Source organism: Nothobranchius furzeri, chromosome 18, assembly GCF_043380555.1.
Source record: "Nothobranchius furzeri strain GRZ-AD chromosome 18, NfurGRZ-RIMD1, whole genome shotgun sequence".
Lineage (NCBI taxonomy): Eukaryota > Metazoa > Chordata > Actinopteri > Cyprinodontiformes > Nothobranchiidae > Nothobranchius > Nothobranchius furzeri.
Window position 1 is genome coordinate 7201798 of NC_091758.1, and position 22545 is coordinate 7224342.

At 41.1% G+C, this 22545-nt stretch overlaps 1 long non-coding RNA gene across 2 annotated transcripts; it reads right to left on the bottom strand.

Annotated features, from left to right (window-relative positions):
• Positions 1 to 5836: 5836 nt before the first annotated feature.
• Positions 5837 to 13481, bottom strand: LOC129153176 (uncharacterized). 2 transcript variants are annotated; one of them, XR_011517205.1, is made up of 4 exons: positions 13382 to 13481; positions 10978 to 11043; positions 6129 to 6188; positions 5837 to 6028 (listed from the first exon to the last, which is right to left on the bottom strand). It is a non-coding gene; the product is annotated as an uncharacterized lncRNA (long non-coding RNA). The 2 variants fall into 2 exon arrangements; XR_011517204.1 differs by lacking the exon at positions 13382 to 13481 and having other exon boundaries at positions 10978 to 11139.
• Positions 13482 to 22545: the final 9064 nt, after the last annotated feature.

The following is a 22545-nucleotide window of genomic DNA, read 5'->3' on the forward strand; positions in this document are numbered from 1 at the left end:
TGTTGAAAAATCAAAGTAAAAAAAATATTTATTTGGTGTACTTGTGAGGACCCACAACCATTGCTAGGCAGATTAGGTGATGTCCTCACAATTCTGTATTTCCTCCCTAACCAATTTTTGATTAAATTTCCACATGAAAAATTAAAAATTCTTAAACTTTCAAAGCAATTTTAACTAATCAAACTGTTTTTACAAATATGTAACACTTGTTTATTATCAAATTGGCAATAGCAAAGTAAAATTTTAACATCTTGAATCACAGAGAAGCTTTTAATGTTTGCCTATAAAATACTCTATCAGTTTAAAATTTTTGTTTAGTTTTTCTTAAGAAAAAATAAAATATATTAGCTTAATTATTTTCTTGTTTTAGTGTGTAAGTTGCTAGATTTTCTTTATACTTTCAAAATGTTTTGCTTCTAATCCAAAGAGCTTTGTAATATTAAAGTGGAATGAGTGGAGCATCAAGCCCAAGTATTGTAGTGTGATTCTGGAGCTTATCCCTCTCCTTATTCTGGTCAGAATTGACAAAGCTCCTCAAATAAGAAGTGAAACATATTCAAATAACCAAAACAACTCAGTTGCCTCAACCCAAATCTACAAGGAATAACACAAACTGCATTTCGGAGAACCTTCACCAGGATTTAGCTTAAATAATATTAGATAAGGATTTTTTCTGTAATTCCCTATTCCAAGTTGTGCGGTGAAGTCTGAGCAGGTAACAGTTCATCGAGGCACCACACAAATGCTGCAAACTAAAAGGACAGACAATCATCAACATTAGGGATGCACAATCTGCATCAATAAGTTATTTTTAACATATTGGTATTGGTCCGATAAATAAAACTTGGTCAATATTAACAACAAATATTTTTTTTCCATTTTGTTTCCATTTGTTTATCTGTTTCAGATGGTTAGGGGGGTGGTGTGTATTTGTTTAGCCATGTGACAGTTATTTTAATATTCTCATAGGCGTAAATGTGTGTGGTGTGTGTACATAACAACGTAAATTCAGCTTTAATAAATTTCAATCAGTGCAAAATTTGCTTATTTTAGAAGCATGTCAGTATATCTGTATCAGCAAATATCAGCTATCGGCCATAACAGTGATATCATCCATCCATCCATCCATTGTCGTCCGCTTATCCGGGGTTGGGTCGTGGGGGCAGTAGCCTAAACAAGGGAGCCCAGACTTCCCTCTCCCCAGCCACTTGGGCCGGCTCCTCCGGGGGAATCCCAAAGCGTTCCCTGGCCAGCCATGAGACATAGTATCTCCAGCGTGTCCTGGGTCTTCCTTTAGGCCTTCTCCCGGTTGGACGTGCCCGGAAAACCTCACCAGGGAGGCGTCCAGGAAGCATCCTAACCAGAAGCCCTAGCCACCTCAACTGGCTCCACTCGATGTGGAGGAGCAGCGGGTCTCTAAGGGAGAGCCCAGCCACCCTGCGGAGAAAACTATTTTTGGCCATTTGTATCTGCAATCTCGTTCTTTCAGTCACTACCCTAAACTCATGACCATAGGTGAGGGTAGGAACATAGATCGACCGGTAAATCGAGAGCTTTGCCTTCTGGCTCAGCTCTCTCTTCACCACGACAGATCGGTACAACGTCTGCAGTACTGCAGAAGCAGTGATATTAATATCAAATATTGGTATCGGCTCATCGACTAATAAACATAGAATGATTTTGGATGGTGAAAGGTATCAAATTATCCTGGAGGAACCCAGACATACATAGGAAAAATATGCAACCACCATAAAGACTAAGCTGGATTCAAACTGCATTCAGCCGTGCAGCTCCCTGTAAATCTTAGTTACAGAACATAAATAACAGGAAACATGACAGAAATTACTACAAAGTAGTTATTTTATTGAAGTAAAAAGGATTTCATTAAACTTTGCAATTGTGACTGCAACAGTTGAACTAAAATAAACTTTAGGCACCTTTAAACATTACATACATATATGAACTCAGCTCCTGTTTCTTTTAAAATTGAATATGTTTACTTTTTTCTTTTTTGAGCTAAAATGCAGTTATACATGCAGTTTTTAAAATCTTTCTAATTCATCTGCTGATAAAATATAAATTTTAGATACCAAATAAAGTAAACACGGTGCATAAAATTACATAAATGAACTCAGATCCTTCTGCTTTGAAAAAGAAAATTTTCAAATATTGTTTTTATTTTCTTTTTGAGCTGTGATGCTGCTCTACTAGTAGTTCTGACATATTTCTAACTTCTAATAAATTAATACAACTTTAGGTACCATTAAATGCTCTGCATTTAACATTGCATGCCTTAACTCAGCTTTTGCTGCTTTTAAAATAAAACATATCAACTACAGTTTTTTTTCTTTTTTGAGCTGTGATGTAGGCTTGCAGAGATTAACCAGTTTGACTATTAACCCCTGATAACCCCCCTTAAAGATGTCTACCACACCAACAATAAAAAAAGGACTATGGCATGACCCTCATGGACAAAGACAAAAGTGAAACTGAACGTGCTCACGCAGCAGAAGCAGAACCAGTGACAACAACCTTCGGGACTCCTCCATTTCCACCTAAGAAGCGGTTGAAGTCTCCTGTGTGGGATGATATCTAATATATCTTAACTATTCCCACACAGGAGAATTCAACCTCTTCCGAGGTAGAAATGGAGGAGTCCCGATGGTTGTTTTCACTGATCATGCTTCTGCTGCGGGCGCGTGTTCAGTTTCAGTTTTGTTTTTGTACTTACGAGTTACGCTATTGTATTTTTGTTTTAGTTTGATGGTGTTGAAGATCTATTTACTTGGGGTTAACCAGGGTTAATAGTCAAAACGATTAATCCCTGCAATGCTACTGTGATGCTGTTCTACTTTAACATCTTTCCAACATGTAATAAAATTTAAATATCTTTAGGTACCATAAAATGCTCTGCTTGTAACATTTTTGATCTGCAATGCTGTTATAATTATAGTTTTTAACATATTTCCAATGTCTCATAAAATAAAAATAACTAGGTATCATTAAATGCTCTGCTTGTAACATTACATGCATTAACTCAGCTCCTGCTGCTTTTAACGCAAAAACTACAGCCTTTTTCTTTTTTGATCAGGGATGTGGTTATAGATGCAGTTTTTTACATCTTTCCAACTTCTGTTCTAAAGTGCTGTCTCTGTACTGAGTGCTTTCACACACAGCATTTTACCAGGAACTCTTTCAAGAGTGATGTACCGACCAAGCTGTTGCCAAACCGCTTCTTTCCCAGATTTGCTCCAAATCTTTCGGTTGAATTTCTTAGAGGTTAAATCCTGTTGATCCATGTCTGTAACAAAAAAAAAAAAAAAAGAAACATGCTTTTATTAGTTAAAGTCATGACATCATGCTTAGGTTGTGTTTTCAATTCTGACTGTTTGGATTAGGGATGAGCCGGATACTCGTTTCAGAAGAGTATCCGGTACGGATAAAGCATTTTTGACAAGTGAAACGAGTAAAAATCGTAAATATCTGTAATCGTGCTGAAGGAAAATCCTCATTGGGTAACTGACTGTCTTCACGCTCTGTGATTGGCCAGTCAAATAGAGCACCCGCCCCTCCCTACACACAAAACTCAGCAGCCGGGAGCTCACAGCTCAGTCCGTGTCCGGTCCATCCAGAAAACTCCAAATCTTGCAAAAATTCATCTTGCAGTGCAAGGTTACAGACTTGGATCAGTGGGAAAACCCCTTTTCTAACCAGCCCAGTCAATTTCCTAAGATGGCAATATTTGGTTAGCTTTAGCTAGCATTTCATATTAAAAAGTGATGAAAAATACTCTGTAAGGATCCTATTTTTTGGTGACCTCAATAATCACAGCCTGCAAATGAAATAACAGGAAGGAATACAGGAGTTATTTTAGACCGGGGACTACATTACGACAACAAACTGCTGCATGGCGCTGCTGCAATGCACAAGAACATCACGCAGCAACCCCAAAAAGACACCTACATTTATAAACACAAATACATAGCTACTGGGCTTATATCTGGGCTTAGATTCCAGTTCCTGAAGGACCTTGGTTCAGCGTGGTTGGACCTACAGAAATATTTGAAATTAAATTACTTACTACAAGTTTTTCAAACGTCTGTAACCCCCAAATTCCACTACCTCCGCTCCGCTCCGCTGCGGTCCGCCCCCGCCTTCCGCAGCCGCTCGCTTCCGAACTCAATTTTTACCGGTATGCGCTCTACAACGGCTCCGCTCCGGTGCGGAGACCTGAGGTGGGCAAACAAGCATGCGCGGGATTTTCAAGATCTTGCGATACAGTCCGAGCAATAAACGCGGAAGTTAGATCCAAACACCCGTTGTGTTGGAGAAGCATCGGCATGAACTGTTTAATCTGCCCATCATTTGTGTAGAGATCAGCAGTGTTTGGATCAACAAAGTGTGACTACTTTGATAGTGAAAACTGTATTTATGGCTAACTTTTGTGCATTTAAACTTCAGCCGCCACTGATAGTTGTTAAAAGTTGTTAAACCTGTGCATATGAAACAAAAAATGCCTTTTGTTTATCGATTTATTGTGAAAAACGGAAGTTGTGCTTGCTCCTTTTCCTGTTGGGCGATGGTGATTTCTGTCCATTGACTGCGGAGGTGCTCCGGCGTCCGGCGAAAATAGGATCGATTCTATTTTTGCCGGACGCCGGAACAGAGGACGGCGCACGGCGCCGCACTGCCGGAGCACAGCCGCAGTAGTGGAATTGCTCTGATTGACTACAACGGGACCGATTTTGCTCCGGCGTTCATGTCGGAGCGGAGGTAGTGGAATTTGGGGGTTAGACAATGTTTCCCATCCCAAGCGTGAAGCTGACAACGGAGCTGGAGAGTTCCTTCAGTAGCAGACTTACGCATTCTAGGTGTATGAAGGCATTTTGTCATTAATCCTTCCTTTCTGCAGCTGTTAAACTTTATAACTACCAAGATCACCACAAACCAAGTAAACAGCTTTTTTATCCCTGCTGACTTTTGTTATTTGCACAGTTTCTGTGTTTATTATATAATATTAAATGCACTATCTTGGGCAGGATAACACAGAGCAGTGCTACGCCCTGTTGTCCTGGCGGGGAACTGCTTTACAACACTCCCCAGGAGACTGAGAAGTCCGAAAGCAAAACATCTCTGTCCGTGTGTGTGAATGTGGAAACCACGCACCTGTTTTGTCCTTTCCATTTGACTCCTTAGACCACTCAGCTCCTGAAGGTTCTTGGCTCATCATATCTGAATGATCTACAAAAACATTTTAGATTATATGGCTTAATACAAGGTTTTTTTAGACTCTGAACTGTAGCTAGGAAATGTATCAACAGCTCTATAATTGTTGTTGATAAACAGAAAAAGTTTAGCATCTAACTGAAGGAAAACTGAAGTCAAGTATCTTTGTGCCTAAAATGTTAATATGGTAATGATTTGATGAACTTCCATCTTTCTATAAAGGTTTATGTGAACTCAAACATCCCAAATACATTTCTGTATTTATAATAAGGACAACAATGTGAAATTAATGGGAATAAATGGCCTGTATAGGTATAGCGCCTTCTAAGGCCCCCAAGGCGCTTCACAACACAATCTGCTGCTGTTGTTTCCTTGGGCAAGGCACTTAACTCGCTTTGCCTGCTGGTGGTGGTCAGAGGGACCGGTGGCGCCAGTGTTCAGCAGGCCACGACAGCAGCACTCTCTGGTTGGAGCTGGGATCAAACCTGCAACCTTCCGGTTTCTGGACAATCCTCTCTACCTCCTGAGCTACTGCTGCCCCTAAGTAGTTAAGTTGTTCATACTTGTTGTAAAATGTCAAACCTCAGTTTCTTTTTTTTAAGGTAATCTCTTTCAGTCTTTTATGGGGAGAATGAATTGCATGTTAGCCATTTTCAGTTACTTAAATATTTGAAAATCTGAACCAAACCTTGAGTAAAACCATGGACAGTGAGCAGGGAAGGGGAATGGGTGGGTGTTCCTTTGTTGGTCTGCTTCTTCTTTGATTTCCCTGTAGGCCTTTGGGTGCACAAGGTGGGTTCATCTAGAGTGATATGAAATTTATGAAAAAAAAATCCACTTAAAGCATTATAAAAAGAAACGGAGGCACGCCAATCTCAGTAAGCCATTGATCATTGACTGACCTTCAGAACTTTGGTCGAGCCCATTGCTTTTGTTTCTCAGCTTTTATCTTTTGAAAGATGCTGCAAAGAAAAGAAAAATAGATCTAATGTCAAGCTATAGACATAACAGTAATAATTTCCTTAAAGAGCAAGTCACCCCAGAGTATAACTTCACCCACACTTCCCATTTTAAAAATGCAACAAAAGGAGGAGTTGCCAGCTTCCCCATACTCTGATTTTTCCCATCATCTGTGTGTATTTTTAAATCCACTGAGTCATACTGTTTTCGCATTCTGATTCAGGTGTCTCAACCCACAATCATTACTAGGGGTGTAATGGTACGTTGAACTCGTATTCAGTTTAGTTCAATGTTTAATATTCCGTATATTATTATTATTATTATGATATTTATTTATTTAATATCTGAAGTGACTCGTTACAACCGAGGAATGCAGCAAAGCATTTGTGAAGCCACAACATGCACAACCTTGAGGTGGATGGGCTACAGCAGCAGAAGACCCCACGGGGCACCACTCATCTCCACTACAAATAGGAAAAAGAGGCTACAATTTGCACAAGATCACCAAAATATGATGGTTGAAGACTGGAAAAATGTTGCTGGTCTGATGAGTCTGGATTTCTGTTGAGACATTCAAATGGTAGTCAGAATTTGGTGTAAACAGAATGAGAACATGGATCCATCATGCCTTGTTACCACTGTGCAGGCTGGTGGTGGTGGTGTCATGGTGTGGGGGATGTTTTCTTGGTACACTTTAGGCCCCTTAGTGCCCATTGGGCATGGTTTAAATGCCACAGGCTACCTGAGCATTGTTTCTGACCATGTCCATACCTTCATGACCACCATGTACCCATCCTCTGATGGCTACTTCCAGCAGGATAATGCACCATGTCATAAAGCTCCAATCTTTTGAAATTGGTTTCTTGAACATGGCAATGAGTTCACTGTACTACAATGGCCCCCACAGTCAGCAGATCTAAACCCGATAGAGCATCTGTGGGATGTGGTGGAACGGGAGCTTCGTGCCCTGGATGTGCATCCCACACATCTCCATCAACTGCAAGATGCTATCCTATAAATATGAGCAAACATTTCTAAAGAATGCTTTCAGCAACTTGTTGACTCAGTAGCCATGTTTACATGCACCAAATTTCCTCAATCCAATTCAAATCTTGGTTGATCGGAATTTCTGAATCACTGTTCACATGGACACAAACTGAAATGATCTGATCATGCCGTGCTTATAAATGCATCAAGCATTTAATCCGATTAAATAGGTTGAGCATGCGCAGAAAGTTGCCTTTCCCGGAAGAAAAATTGTAAACAAACACCATGAAACGAAATGAAAAATGTAAAAACAGAAATAACAATTCTTCCTGCTTTCCCGATTCATTTATTCACTTCAATATTTTTATATTGCTCATAGAAGTTACGTTTTCTTCAGTGAATAACTGCAGATCTATGCTTTGCTGCATTTTTATTGTTGATTAAAATAAGGGAGGGTTATGTTTCTGCCTCTTGATCAGCTGGTCCGTGGGTCTGAAGTGACAGATATGCCGTTGCGCTGCACTGTGGCGCAGAGTGGGGATGGGGGCGTTTAGACTCATGTTTTATTACTGAGCTCTGTTGTGGCTTATTATTCTTAACATGTGACAATCAGCTGAAACTGTTGAGAAAAATCTGTTTAAAATAAAACAACAGAAGACGTTCAGAAAGTTTAGAAGCCTGTGTTCATCATTAACGAACCGCATCTCAGGTCATCTGCGTTAATGTGCTTTTAACACGGACTTTACTGTTGTCCAGAATATTTAACCGAGGATGTTTTCCTACCCAACATCAGCCTCCAATCAGGTCTGTAAAACTGATATTATCCTGTCTTCTTTACAAGCGTCTCTGGCGTCTCCATCACCTGCTGCAGAAGTTGCTGCGTTCAAAGCTGACAGAAACGGGGATCTGTGCGCTGCAACCTCCGCAATAAACTTGGGTATTTCCAGTACAGATTTGAAAATGTTTGTCGAGTGATTTGTGCAATAATCAGATTTTTATTTTACTTCTACAAAATGCAAGTTCTGAATTAAATATTACTGAAACGGGACGGCTTGTTATCAAATTTAAAAGCCTCTGCTCATTGATTACGCTGTCATTTTTGAAGTCAGGCAGTCCAAATGACAGCGGAGAGGCCCGCTCGCTGTTGCACACATGCGCAGTGGGCATTATTTTACCCCAACAATCCGAATAGCTGTGTACATGCACGTCAATCAGAATGATGATCGGACAAAACCACCTCCCTCAATCGAATTGAAATTTCAATCCGATCGGGCCAAATCGGATCAGAATATTTGATTGACATGTTTACATGCAGAATTTTTTATCTGATTGGGCGTTCAATCTGATGAAATATGCGCATGTAAATGTGGCTACTGCCACGTCGAATTAAGACGGTTCTGAAGGCAAAAGGGGGTCAAACACCGTATTAGTATGGTGTTCCTAATAATCCTTTAGGAAGAATAGAATAGAATACACTTTATTGATCCCACAGTGGGGAAATTCACTTGTTACAGCAGCACCAACACTTAAGGGGATAATCAGAAGAAAATTATGATATAGGTACATGTATATACACATAGGCAGTAATCTAGTAATGTAACCTTCGACCACTAAAAAAACACGAATAAAAATGAAAAAAACTTGGGTTCCAACACTATGCAGCATGCTGTGACAACCTGGGCCGCATTCCGCTTGGCCTGCCGGTACCCATCAGCTGCCTCTGGAGTCCCACAGGCCAAACAGACCCTATAGGACTCTTTATCTTCAGCTTGACGGCATCCCTAACCGTTGGTGTCCACCAGTGGGTTTGGGGGTTCCCACCACGACAGACACCAACAACCCTGCGGCCGTAGCTCCGGTCCGCCACCTCGACAATGAAAGCACGGAACATGGCTCACTCGGACTCCATGTCCCCCGCCTCCCCCAGAACATTTTGGAAGTTCTGTCCGAGGTGAGAATTTAAACTTCTTCTGACAGGAGACTCTGCCAGACGTTCCCAGAAGACCCTCACAATACCTTTGGGCCTGCCAGGTCTGACCGGCATCTTCCCCCACCATCAAAGCCAACTCACCACCAGGTAGTGGTCAGTTGACAGCTCCGCCTCTCTCTTTACCCGAATGTCCAAGACATGCGGTTGCAGATTAGATGAAATGTCAACAAAGTCGATCATCGAGCTGCGGCCTAAGGTATCCTGGTGCCAAGAGCACATATGGACACCTTTATGTCTGAAAATTGTGTTAGTTATAGACAAGCCATGACGAGCACAGATATCCAACAACAAACACCACTCAAATTCAGATCAGGGGGGCCGTTCCTCCCCACCACACCTCTCCAGGTCTCACTGTCGTTGCCCACGTGAGCGTTAAAGTCCCCCAGTGGAATGAGGGAGTCACCAGAAGGAGTGCTTTCCAGCACCTCCTCCAAGGACTCCAAAAAGGGTGGGTAGTCTGAACTGTAGTTTGGTGCATAAGCACAGACAACAGTCAGAACCCGTCCCCCCACACGTAGGCAGAGGGAGGCTACCCTCTCGTCCACCAAGGTAAACCCCAATGTACAGGCACCAAGATGGGGGGCAACTAGTATGCCCACCCCGCTCGGCGCCTCTCAGTGGGGGCAACTCCAGAGTGGTAGAGTGTCCAGCCCCTCTCAAGGAATCTGGTTCCAGAGCCAGACCCATGTATTGATGTGAGTCCGACTATATCTAGTCGAGGTGACATTCCACGTACCAAGAGCCAGCTTCTGTAGCCAAGGATCAGACCGCATCTGAGCCTTCGGCTTCCACCCATCACACATTGCACCTGACCCCTTTGGCTCTTCCCACAAGTGGTGAGCCCATTGGAAGGGGGACCCACCTTTTCTCTTTGGGCTGTGCCCGGCCGGGCTGGGTGAAAGCCCAGCCACCAGGCGCTCGCCGACGTGCCCCACCTCCAGACCTGGCTCCAGAGTGGGGCCCCGGTGACCCACATCCGGGTGAGTGAACACTGTGTCAATTTATATTATTCATCATAATGGGTCATTGGGCTGCTTTTTGTCTGATCCCTCACCTAGGACCTGTTTGCCATGAGTGACCCTACCAGAGGCATAAGCCTCAGACAATATAGCTCCTAGGATCATTGGGACACACAAACCCTCTCACCGCGGTAAGGTGGCAACCCAGGGAGGGGCGTCTGGCGCAATTACATGTGAAAACTCTCTCGGGATGTAATGGGCTGGAGACCAACAGCCAGTAACTCAATGTCATTTGTGCAGAGTTTATTTTTAATGGTCACATACGCTGGGTTGCACCATTTCTCATTATTAAACACAACCAGACCCCCACTCTTGCGCTTCACACTCCACGCTCCTGTCGGCCCACGTGAGTTTAAATTCTCCCAGTGAAACCTCAGTCAGCTATGAGCTCATCCGTCCACGTTTCCTTAAAAAATAACAGACTACACTGTCTGTAGTCTTGCTGCAACCTGGTCAGTGCTGTGAGCTTGTCCATCTTATTGAGAAGAGAACGGACATTTCCCATAATCACGGAGGGAAAGGGTGAGTGTAGGTTTCCGACAGAGAACCCAGCTTGCTGACTGGTGGACTGTCTTAGGCTGAATTTTTAAACTCTAAATAAGATGCACTAAAAAGCCCTAATAATGACCACACATTTCTACAACACTATTAGACACTCATTGATACAGTTTATCAGCAAAAAATAAGTTGATTTGGGGGTGACTTGCTCTTTAAGTGATGTCTGCCAATATAGTTAGTGGATAGACCAGGAGTCACAACAACTCATACAATCACGTGAATGTGGAAGTCACTCACCTGTTTTCTCTTTCTCATTGAAATCCTCTGGAATCCCAGCTCCTGAGGGGCATTGGCTCTGCATGTCTGGAAAGATGTCAGATTAGATGATTTAACACAAGTTTATCAATAATTTGAACTATGGCTATGACTATTTAGCAGAGTTATTAATAAAGTTAGCAAAGTTTGAAATATGAAGGGCAGTCTAAGGCACTCCTTTACATTATTCAAGCTGTCTAATCAGCCCCTTGATTTGCCACACCTTTGAGGTGGGATGGATTATCTTGGTAAAGAAAAAGTGCTCGAGAACACACATGTAGACAGATTTCAGAATAATATTTGAGGGTCATGGGTGTTTGGTGTATGTAGAAAAAGTTTCAACTGTTTGAGTTCAGCTCATGAAAAATGGGAGCAAAGACAAAAGTGTTGCGTTTATATTATTGTTCAGTGTAGATAACCAATCTAGCAAAAAAGCCATGTTTGGTGTGTTACAGCTGGCCGTAAGAACTGGTTCTCTTAAAAGATCCAGGGTTCCCATCACTAGTTAAAAGCGTCCGGCATCCGGCCCAAAATGGGTCAATCCAATTGTGTGTCAGCACTTTGCTGTAGGGTGGGAGTTCGTTTTGACGATCGTATCAAGAGCCCTATCCTGGCAGCAGCCAGCTAGTGCCAGCCGGGCACTACCTTGCGCGTCCTTCAGTCAGTTCAAAATATTCTACCACACAGCCCTCCCTCTTTCAGCCGGTTTCTGCTGCAGAGTCCAGATCTAAATGTGTAGACTCTACACGAGGCTACACATAGAGATCTGGCTGCTGCTAGGTTAGGGTCTTACAGCTCGGCTCACTAAAATGAACCGGCTCTTTCGGCTCTTAAACAGCTCCTCATATTTTTCGTTTCCTAAATGAATTTATCACCAGAAATTATATAAAACTGTATGTAAACTGAATTACTAATCTACAATATACATTTTATCAAGTGTTTATTGTTTAAATAACTTATTTTATTCAACATGAAGCAGAGAGCTACATAAACACATTTTAAATGACAAAAACAAACTCTGCAAGTAAAATTTGTATTAGTTTTGAACTATTATAGCCTTTTGGATATATTTACCCTTTGCACAATCTACACTCTGTCTTTTAATTGTCACTGTAGTTAAAATTTGTCCAAACCTTGGTGCCTGTCCTGTTTTCACTCATGTCCTCACCTTTCTGAAGCTTTGTTTGATTTTCCTTTCTCCTCTTACAGATTTGTCCCCACCAATATTTACAGGTCTTATCAGTTAATGTAATTTGTCTCACAGGCATTTTGTGCATGCCACCCCTCTCCCTGCCTTCACAGCATCGGAGCTCAGTGAAGCTGATCTCCCCCACTTGAAAAGTAAAAGCAAATAGGTTTGTGCCACTGTCGCCCCAATTTTAACTGCACAAACGAAGAACTAAAATGTAGACTATTTTGGAATGTTTTGGAGCATCACACAACAATAAAACTTGTTATATCTCAGAAACCATAGCAACACAAATTATATTTCAACAGCACAAACCAGCACAAACATAGCACTAAAAAGTAGACTACTTTGAACTGTTTTGGTGCAGTCTGGGTTAGGGTTAAGAATAACCTATAAAATAAAGTGTAATATCTCAGAAACTAACCGCACAGCCTATTTGCTTTTACTGGAGGTCAGCTTCACTGAGGCCCGCTGCACATGTGCGCTCAAGTTTTGCTGTGTTCTAGTGGCTCCAGGGCCTGCGGGTACAGTCTATGTAACTCACTTTGACTTCTCCAAGAGGGAGCCAGTTCCTGCAGAAGGGACCTTTCTCCTAACGGTCACATAAACAAGTCGGCTCTGAGAGCCGTTTCGTTCGTGGCCAACACGTCACTAGTGGGTTTTTTAAATGTCAAAAACTGATTATTGTATCCACATTGCCTATGAAAGATTAGATTTCCCAACAAAATAATATTTCTCTCTTTTTAGATTTCATTGTACACCTTCCATCACACTGAATCCTTTTTATAATGTTAATGAACCCTATCACAAAATAGAACAACACTGCTCTGGTTGAAATGTACAGCATTATTAATGTTACATAAGACAAAACCATGTCCCTGATACAAAATTACTGAAAACTACACTTTGAGTCCTCACAAATACAGCTCACTTCAGGCCCCGTAGCTTTACCATGCAGACAGCCACTTTGTTTTAATTTAAAAATAAGTTTTAAAAATGTAAGTAGGTAAAGTGTGTCTTTATTTCTTTAAACATACCTTAAAGTTGAAAGAAAACAATAGTCTCTGATAGAAAATTACCTAAAACTCACAAGCACAGCTCAATTCAGTTCAAATTGTTTTAGCATGATAAGAGCTGTAATTGTCTTATTAAAAAAAGTGTAAATGATTTCATGGAATATTTTAAATTATATGTTACCTTTTTGGGCTGTGGAGTTATTCCTCTTTTCCTCTGTAGAATTAGTCAAAGACTGACAAAGTTGGAGAGATCCAGGGCAGCTCCGGTACTTTCCATCTACAATGCACATGCTGCTTTCACGAACAATGAGACTGCAAACTTGATACATTAAAAATTTAGGGTTTTCCAGCTGATAATGTCTTAACAGACTTCAGGCATGAGCTAATTTCATGTGCAATATTTAAGCAATAATCATTTTACAGAAAACTCATAGCATTCACAAATAAACCTCTTTAGATGTTTTTATTTCAGTATAGTTGGACACACCAATTTTCCCTGAATGCATCATGAACTTTTGCTCCCCTGTCCAGTGCAGGTGCAGAGCCACTCCCCACCCCCACTCCCAAAAAAGTCTGTTTCTGCTGAAAACTAAAATCACACTTGACCATTTGAGTCTCATATGTATATATTAGATATTTATTAATAAATATATGAGCATATATTTCAACAGCTTACACACACATACATACATACACACACATTATATATATAATATTTATCCTGTTCATTTAATTTATTTTTTATGTATTGGGGCTCAACCAATGAATCAACTGTGATGGTGCAGAGAACAAGAACGTTCATACCTACAAACTCTGAAGGGGTGAAAACTGTGACAAATAAAATCAACCCCTGTAAATGGTCCTTGCATGCTGCAGATGTACATCAGTAAGTTTTATAGTGGCCTGGGGTGTCATTTATAAAGCTTGCTTACCCACAAAATGGGGTTGCAAAACTGCAAAAGTAACTTGCCATTCAAACTTTGGGATTTATAAAGGAAAAAGTAGTGGGAAAATGTGGGCAACTTTGAGTTGACCTAAGGAGCTGGCTTACGCACATTTTGGACATGGAGAGTTTTTGGATTTTGGACAATGTTAAAAGTATAGGAGCTTTTTTGGGGACATTTGAGGGGGCTCTTTAGACTAAGAATGACATATCAGAATGCAGACACTACCGCCTTAAAGGGATGGTTATGACGATGAAGTGACCTGATTTCTGACCATTTACATCACTCCTGTGACCCACACCGTGACCTCAAAATTAGTGGAAAAGGCCATGTTAAAGTATGGGATCTTTTTGAAGAACATTTGGGGGGGCTTTTTTGCGTATGAATGACATATCAGAATAAAGACATGACCGCCTCGAAGGGAGGGTTATGACGATGAAGTGACCTGATTTAAGACCCTTTACATCCCTCCTGTGACCCACACCTTGACCTCAAAATTAGTGGAAAAGGCAATGTTAAAGTATAGGAGCTTTTTGAAGTACGGGGGTGGGGGAATTTTTTGCGCATGAATGACATATCAGAATGTAGAAATGACCGCCTCAAAGGGAGGGTTATGATGATGAAGTGACCTGATTTAAGACCATTTACATCCCTCCTGTGACCCACACCGTGACCTCAAAATTTGTGGAAAAGGCAATGTTAAAGTATAGGAGCTTTTTGAAGTACGGGGGTGGGGGAATTTTTTGCGCATGAATGACGTATCAGAATGCAGACACTACCGCCTTAAAGGGAGGGTTATGACGATGAAGTGACCTGATTTCTGACCATTTACATCACTCCTGTGACTCACACACTGACCTCAAAATTAGTGGAAAAGGCAATGTTAAAGTATAGGATCTTTTTGAAGAACGTTTGGGGGGGCTTTTTTGCGTATGAATGACATATCAGAATAAAGACATGACCGCCTCGAAGGGAGGGTTATGATGATGAAGTGACTTGATTTAAGACCCTTTACATCATTCCTGTGACTCACGCCGTGACCTCAAAACTTGTGGAAAAGGCAATGTTAAAGTATAGGAGCTTTTTGAAGTATGGGGGTGGGGTCTTTTTTGCGCATGAATGACGTATCAGAATGCAGATATGACCGCCTCAAAGGGAGGGTTATGATGATGAAGTGACCTGATTTAAGACCCTTTACATTGCTCCTGTGACCCACACAGTGACCTCAAAATTAGTGGAAAAGGCAATGTTAAAGTATGGGATCTTTTTGATCTCATGACACATCTGCGTGACCATCACCCACAACTCTACATTAAACGCAAGGCAAGTTAACGTTAGCGTTTTAACTAAAATGCGTGATCCGAGGATTTGGGTTGAGGGAGAATGCAACGAGTTGCTATATAAAGCAGCCAAAACACTGCAACCTGCATGTAAACCGTGTCGCAGACACCCCCATATTGAAATGACGCTATGCATTACGGGGCTCCCAGGGACAGTTAAGAGTTGGTCTCTCTCCGAGAATAATTATGAATTTAACAATGATTACTGCCTGATGACATTTTCCCAAATTTGCAAAGCTCACCGGAAGGACACAAACCGAGGAGAATTTTTTCCTGATATTCAGGGTTTATGTAGTTGTCTGAAAATGTAACACGTTTAAAAAAAGTACCACGATAATACCGAAAACCGTGATAATTTTGGTCACAAAAACCGTGAGGTTAAATTTTCACACCGTGACAATGCTAGACATGACCACCTCGAAGGGAGGGTTATGATGATGAAGTGACCTGATTTAAGACCCTTTACATCCCTCCTGTGACCCACACCGTGACCTCAAAATTAGTGGAAAAGGCAATGTTAAAGTATGGGATCTTTTTGAAGTACGGGGAAGGGGGAATTTTTTGCGCATGAATGACTATATAAAGCAGCTGCAGCACCGCTACCTGCATGTAAACCGTGTCGCGGACATCCCCATTTTGAAATGACGCTATGCATTACGGGGCTCCCAGGGACAGTTAAGAGTTGGTCTCTCTCCGAGAATAATTATGAATTTAACAATGATTACTGCCTGATGACATTTTCCCAAATTTGCAAAGCTCACCGGAAGGACACAAACCGAGGACAATTTTTTCCTGATATTCAGGGTTTATGTAGTTGTCTGAAAATGTAACACGTTTAAAAAAATACCACGATAATACCGAAAACCGTGATAATTTACGTCACAATAACCGTGAGGTTAAATTTTCACACCGTGACAATGCTAGACATGACCACCTCGAAGGGAGGGTTATGATGATGAAGTGACCTGATTTAAGACCCTTTAAATCCCTCCTGTGACCCACACCGTGCCCTCAAAATTAGTGGAAAAGGCAATGTTAAAGTATGGGATCTTTTTGAAGTACGAGGAAGGGGGAATTTTTTGCGCATGAATGACTATATAAAGCAGCTGCAGCACCGCTACCTGCATGTAAACCGTGTCGCGGACATCCCCATTTTGAAATGACGCTATACATTACGGGGCTCCCTGGGACAGTTAAGAGTTGGTCTCTCTCCGAGAATAATTATGAATTTAACAATGATTACTGCCTGATTACATTTTCCCAAATCTGCAAAGCTCACCGGAAGGACACAAACCGAGGACAATTTTTTCCTGATATAGGGTTTATGACTCAAGTAAGGGTAAAAAAAAGTATCTGATTAGAAGGCTACTTGAGTACCGAGTGTCATCTGATCTAATATTTTTAAAATGATGACATCAAACAGACAAAAAATAAGAAGTTATGGGCAAATATGCTAGAAATGACCGCCTCGAAGGGAGGGTTATGAAGATGAAGTGACTTGATTTAAGACCCTTTACATCCCTCCTGTGACCCACACCGTGACCTCAAAATTAGTGGAAAAGGCAATGTTAAAATATGGGATCTTTTTGAAGAACATTTCGGGGGCTTTTTTTGTGTATGAATGACTTATAAGAATAAAGACATGACCGCCTCGAAGGGAGGGTTATGATGATGAAGTGACCTGATTTAAGACCATTTACATCCCTCCTGTGACCCACACCGTGCCCTCAAAATTAGTGGAAAAGGCAATGTTAAAGTATAGGAGCTTTTTGAAGTACGGGGGTGGGGGAATTTTTTGCGCATGAATGACATATCAGAATGTAGAAATGACCGCCTCAAATGGAGGGTTATGATGATGAAGTGACCTGATTTAAGACCATTTACATCCCTCCTGTGACCCACACCGTGCCCTCAAAATTAGTGGAAAAGGCAATGTTAAAGTATGGGATCTTTTTGAAGTACGAGGAAGGGGGAATTTTTTGCGCATGAATGACTATATAAAGCAGCTGCAGCACCGCTACCTGCATGTAAACCGTGTCGCGGACATCCCCATTTTAAAATGACGCTATACATTACGGGGCTCCCAGGGACAGTTAAGAGTTGGTCTCTCTCCGAGAATAATTATGAATTTAACAATGATTACTGCCTGATGACATTTTCCCAAATCTGCAAAGCTCACCGGAAGGACACAAACCGAGGACAATTTTTTCCTGATATAGGGTTTATGACTCAAGTAAGGGTAAAAAAAAGTATCTGATTAGAAGGCTACTTGAGTACCGAGTATCATCTGATCTAATATTTTTAAAATGATGACATCAAACAGACAAAAAATAAGAAGTTATGGGCAAATATGCTAGAAATGACCGCCTCGAAGGGAGGGTTATGAAGATGAAGTGACTTGATTTAAGACCCTTTACATCCCTCCTGTGACCCACACCGTGACCTCAAAATTAGTGGAAAAGGCAATGTTAAAATATGGGATCTTTTTGAAGAACATTTCGGGGGCTTTTTTTGTGTATGAATGACTTATAAGAATAAAGACATGACCGCCTCGAAGGGAGGGTTATGATGATGAAGTGACCTGATTTAAGACCATTTACATCCCTCCTGTGACCCACACCGTGACCTCAAAATTAGTGGAAAAGGCAATGTTAAAGTATAGGAGCTTTTTGAAGTACGGGGGTGGGGGAATTTTTTTGCGCATGAATGACATATCAGAATGTAGAAATGACCGCCTCAAATGGAGGGTTATGATGATGAAGTGACCTGATTTAAGACCCTTTACATTGCTCCTGTGACCCACACAGTGACCTCAAAATTAGTGGAAAAGGCAATGTTAAAGTATGGGATCTTTTTGATCTCATGACACATCTGCGTGACCATCACCCACAACTCTACATTAAACGCAAGGCAAGTTAACGTTAGCGTTTTAACTAAAATGCGTGATCCGAGGATTTGGGTTGAGGGAGAATGCAACGAGTTGCTATATAAAGCAGCCGAAACACTGCAACCTGCATGTAAACCGTGTCGCAGACACCCCCATATTGAAATGACGCTATGCATTACGGGGCTCCCAGGGACAGTTAAGAGTTGGTCTCTCTCCGAGAATAATTATGAATTTAACAATGATTACTGCCTGATGACATTTTCCCAAATCTGCAAAGCTCACCGGAAGGACACAAACCGAGGACAATTTTTTCCTGATATAGGGTTTATGACTCAAGTAAGGGTAAAAAAAAGTATCTGATTAGAAGGCTACTTGAGTACCCAGTATCATCTGATCTAATATTTTTAAAATGATGACATCAAACAGACAAAAAATAAGAAGTTATGGGCAAATATGCTAGAAATGACCGCCTCGAAGGGAGGGTTATGATGATGAAGTGACCTGATTTAAGACCCTTTACATCCCTCCTGTGACCCACACTGTGACCTCAAAATTAGTGGAAAAGGCAATGTTAAAATATGGGATCTTTTTGAAGAACATTTCGGGGTTTTTTTTGTGTATGAATGACTTATAAGAATAAAGACATGACCGCCTCGAAGGGAGGGTTATGATGATGAAGTGACCTGATTTAAGACCCTCTACATCCCTCCTGTGACCCACACCGTGACCTCAAAATTAGTAGAAAAGGCAATGTTAAAGTATAGGAGCTTTTTTGAGTACATTTGAGGGGGCTCTTTAGACTAAGAATGACGTATCAGAATGCAGACAATACCGCCTTAAAGGGAGGGTTATGACGATGAAGTGACCATATTTCTGACCATTTACATCACTCCTGTGACCCACACCGTGACCTCAAAATTAGTGGAAAAGGCAATGTTAAAGTATAGGAGCTTTTTGAAGTACGGGGGTGGGGGAATTTTTTGCGCATGAATGATGTATCAGAATGCAGACACTACCGCCTTAAAGGGAGGGTTATGACGATGAAGTGACCTGATTTCTGACCAGTTACATGACTCCTGTGACCCACACCGTAACCTCAAATTTAGTGGAAAAGGCCATGTTAAAGTATGGGATCTTTTTGAAGAACATTTGGGGGGGCTTTTTTTCCTTTTGAATGACATATCAGAATAAAGACATGACCGCCTCGAAGGGAGGGTTATGACGATGAAGTGACCTAATTTAAGACCCTTTACATCCCTCCTGTGACCCACACCGTGACCTCAAAAATAGTGGAAAAGGCCATGTTAAAGTATGGGATCTTTTTGAAGTACGAGGAAGGGGGAATTTTTTGCGCATGAATGACTATATAAAGCAGCTGCAGCACCGCTACCTGCATGTAAACCGTGTCGCGGACATCCCCATTTTGAAATGACGCTATGCATTACGGGGCTCCCAGGGACAGTTAAGAGTTGGTCTCTCTCCGAGAATAATTATGAATTTAACAATGATTACTGCCTGATGACATTTCCCAAATTTGCAAAGCTCACCGGAAGGACACAAACCGAGGACAATTTTTTCCTGATATAGGGTTTATTACTCAAGTAAGGGTCAAAAAAAAGTATCTGATTAGAAGGCTACTTGAGTACCGAGTATCATCTGATCTAATATTTTTAAAATGATGACATCAAACAGACAAAAAATAAGAAGTTATGGGCAAATATTGTATTTTAAATACTAAAGGGGAAAAATGTAAACAAATAAACAACATAATTACAAAATAACAAATTTTAGGCAAAATTTAGACACAAACTGAGGACAATATTTTCCTGATATACAGGGTTTATGTAGTTGTCTGAAAATGTAACACGTTTAAAAAAAATACCACGATAATACCGAAAACAGTGATAATTTTGGTCACAATAACCGTGAGGTTAAATTTTCACACCGTGACAATGCTAGACATGACCACCTCGAAGGGAGGGTTATGATGATGAAGTGACCTGATTTAAGACCCTTTACATCCTTCCTGTGACCCACACCGTGACCTCAAAATTAGTGGAAAAGGCCATGTTAAAGTATGGGATCTTTTTGAAGTACGGGGATGGTGGAATTTTTTGTGCATGAATGACTATATAAAGCAGCTGCAGCACCGCTACCTGCATGTAAACCGTGTCGCAGACACCTCCATATTGAAATGACGCTATGCATTACGGGGCTCCCAGGGACAGTTAAGAGTTGGTCTCTCTCCGAGAATAATTATGAATTTAACAATGATTACTGCCTGATGACATTTTCCCAAATTTGCAAAGCTCACCGGAAGGACAAAAACCGAGGACAATTTTTTCCTGATATACAGGTTTATGTAGTTGTCTGAAAATGTAACACGTTTAAAAAAAATACCATGATAATACCGAAAACCGTGATAATTTTGGTCACAATAACCGTGACGTTAAATTTTCACACCGTGACAATGCTAGACATGACCACCTCGAAGGGAGGGTATATGATGATGAAGTGACCTGATTTAAGACCCTTTACATCCCTCCTGTGACCCACACCGTGACCTCAAAATTAGTGGAAAAGGCAATGTTAAAGTATGGGATCTTTTTGAAGTACGGGGATGGGGGAATTTTTTGCGCATGAATGACTATATAAAGCAGCTGCAGCACCGCTACCTGCATGTAAACCGTGTCACGGACATCCCCATTTTGAAATGACGCTATGCATTACGGGGCTCCCAGGGACAGTTAAGAGTTGGTCTCTCTCCGAGAATAATTATGAATTTAACAATGATTACTGCCTGATGACATTTCCCAAATTTGCAAAGCTCACCGGAAGGACACAAACCGAGGACAATTTTTTCCTGATATAGGGTTTATTACTCAAGTAAGGGTCAAAAAAAAGTATCTGATTAGAAGGCTACTTGAGTACCGAGTATCATCTGATCTAATATTTTTAAAATGATGACATCAAACAGACAAAAAATAAGAAGTTATGGGCAAATATTGTATTTTAAATACTAAAGGGGAAAAATGTAAACAAATAAACAACATAATTACAAAATAACAAATTTTAGGCAAAATTTAGACACAAACTGAGGACAATATTTTCCTGATATACAGGGTTTATGTAGTTGTCTGAAAATGTAACACGTTTAAAAAAAATACCACGATAATACCGAAAACAGTGATAATTTTGGTCACAATAACCGTGAGGTTAAATTTTCACACCGTGACAATGCTAGACATGACCACCTCGAAGGGAGGGTTATGATGATGAAGTGACCTGATTTAAGACCCTTTACATCCTTCCTGTGACCCACACCGTGACCTCAAAATTAGTGGAAAAGGCCATGTTAAAGTATGGGATCTTTTTGAAGTACGGGGATGGTGGAATTTTTTGTGCATGAATGACTATATAAAGCAGCTGCAGCACCGCTACCTGCATGTAAACCGTGTCGCAGACACCTCCATATTGAAATGACGCTATGCATTACGGGGCTCCCAGGGACAGTTAAGAGTTGGTCTCTCTCCGAGAATAATTATGAATTTAACAATGATTACTGCCTGATGACATTTTCCCAAATTTGCAAAGCTCACCGGAAGGACAAAAACCGAGGACAATTTTTTCCTGATATACAGGTTTATGTAGTTGTCTGAAAATGTAACACGTTTAAAAAAAATACCATGATAATACCGAAAACCGTGATAATTTTGGTCACAATAACCGTGACGTTAAATTTTCACACCGTGACAATGCTAGACATGACCACCTCGAAGGGAGGGTATATGATGATGAAGTGACCTGATTTAAGACCCTTTACATCCCTCCTGTGACCCACACCGTGACCTCAAAATTAGTGGAAAAGGCAATGTTAAAGTATGGGATCTTTTTGAAGTACGGGGATGGGGGAATTTTTTGCGCATGAATGACTATATAAAGCAGCTGCAGCACCGCTACCTGCATGTAAACCGTGTCACGGACATCCCCATTTTGAAATGACGCTATGCATTACGGGGCTCCCAGGGACAGTTAAGAGTTGGTCTCTCTCCGAGAATAATTATGAATTTAACAATGATTACTGCCTGATGACATTTCCCAAATTTGCAAAGCTCACCGGAAGGACACAAACCGAGGACAATTTTTTCCTGATATAGGGTTTATTACTCAAGTA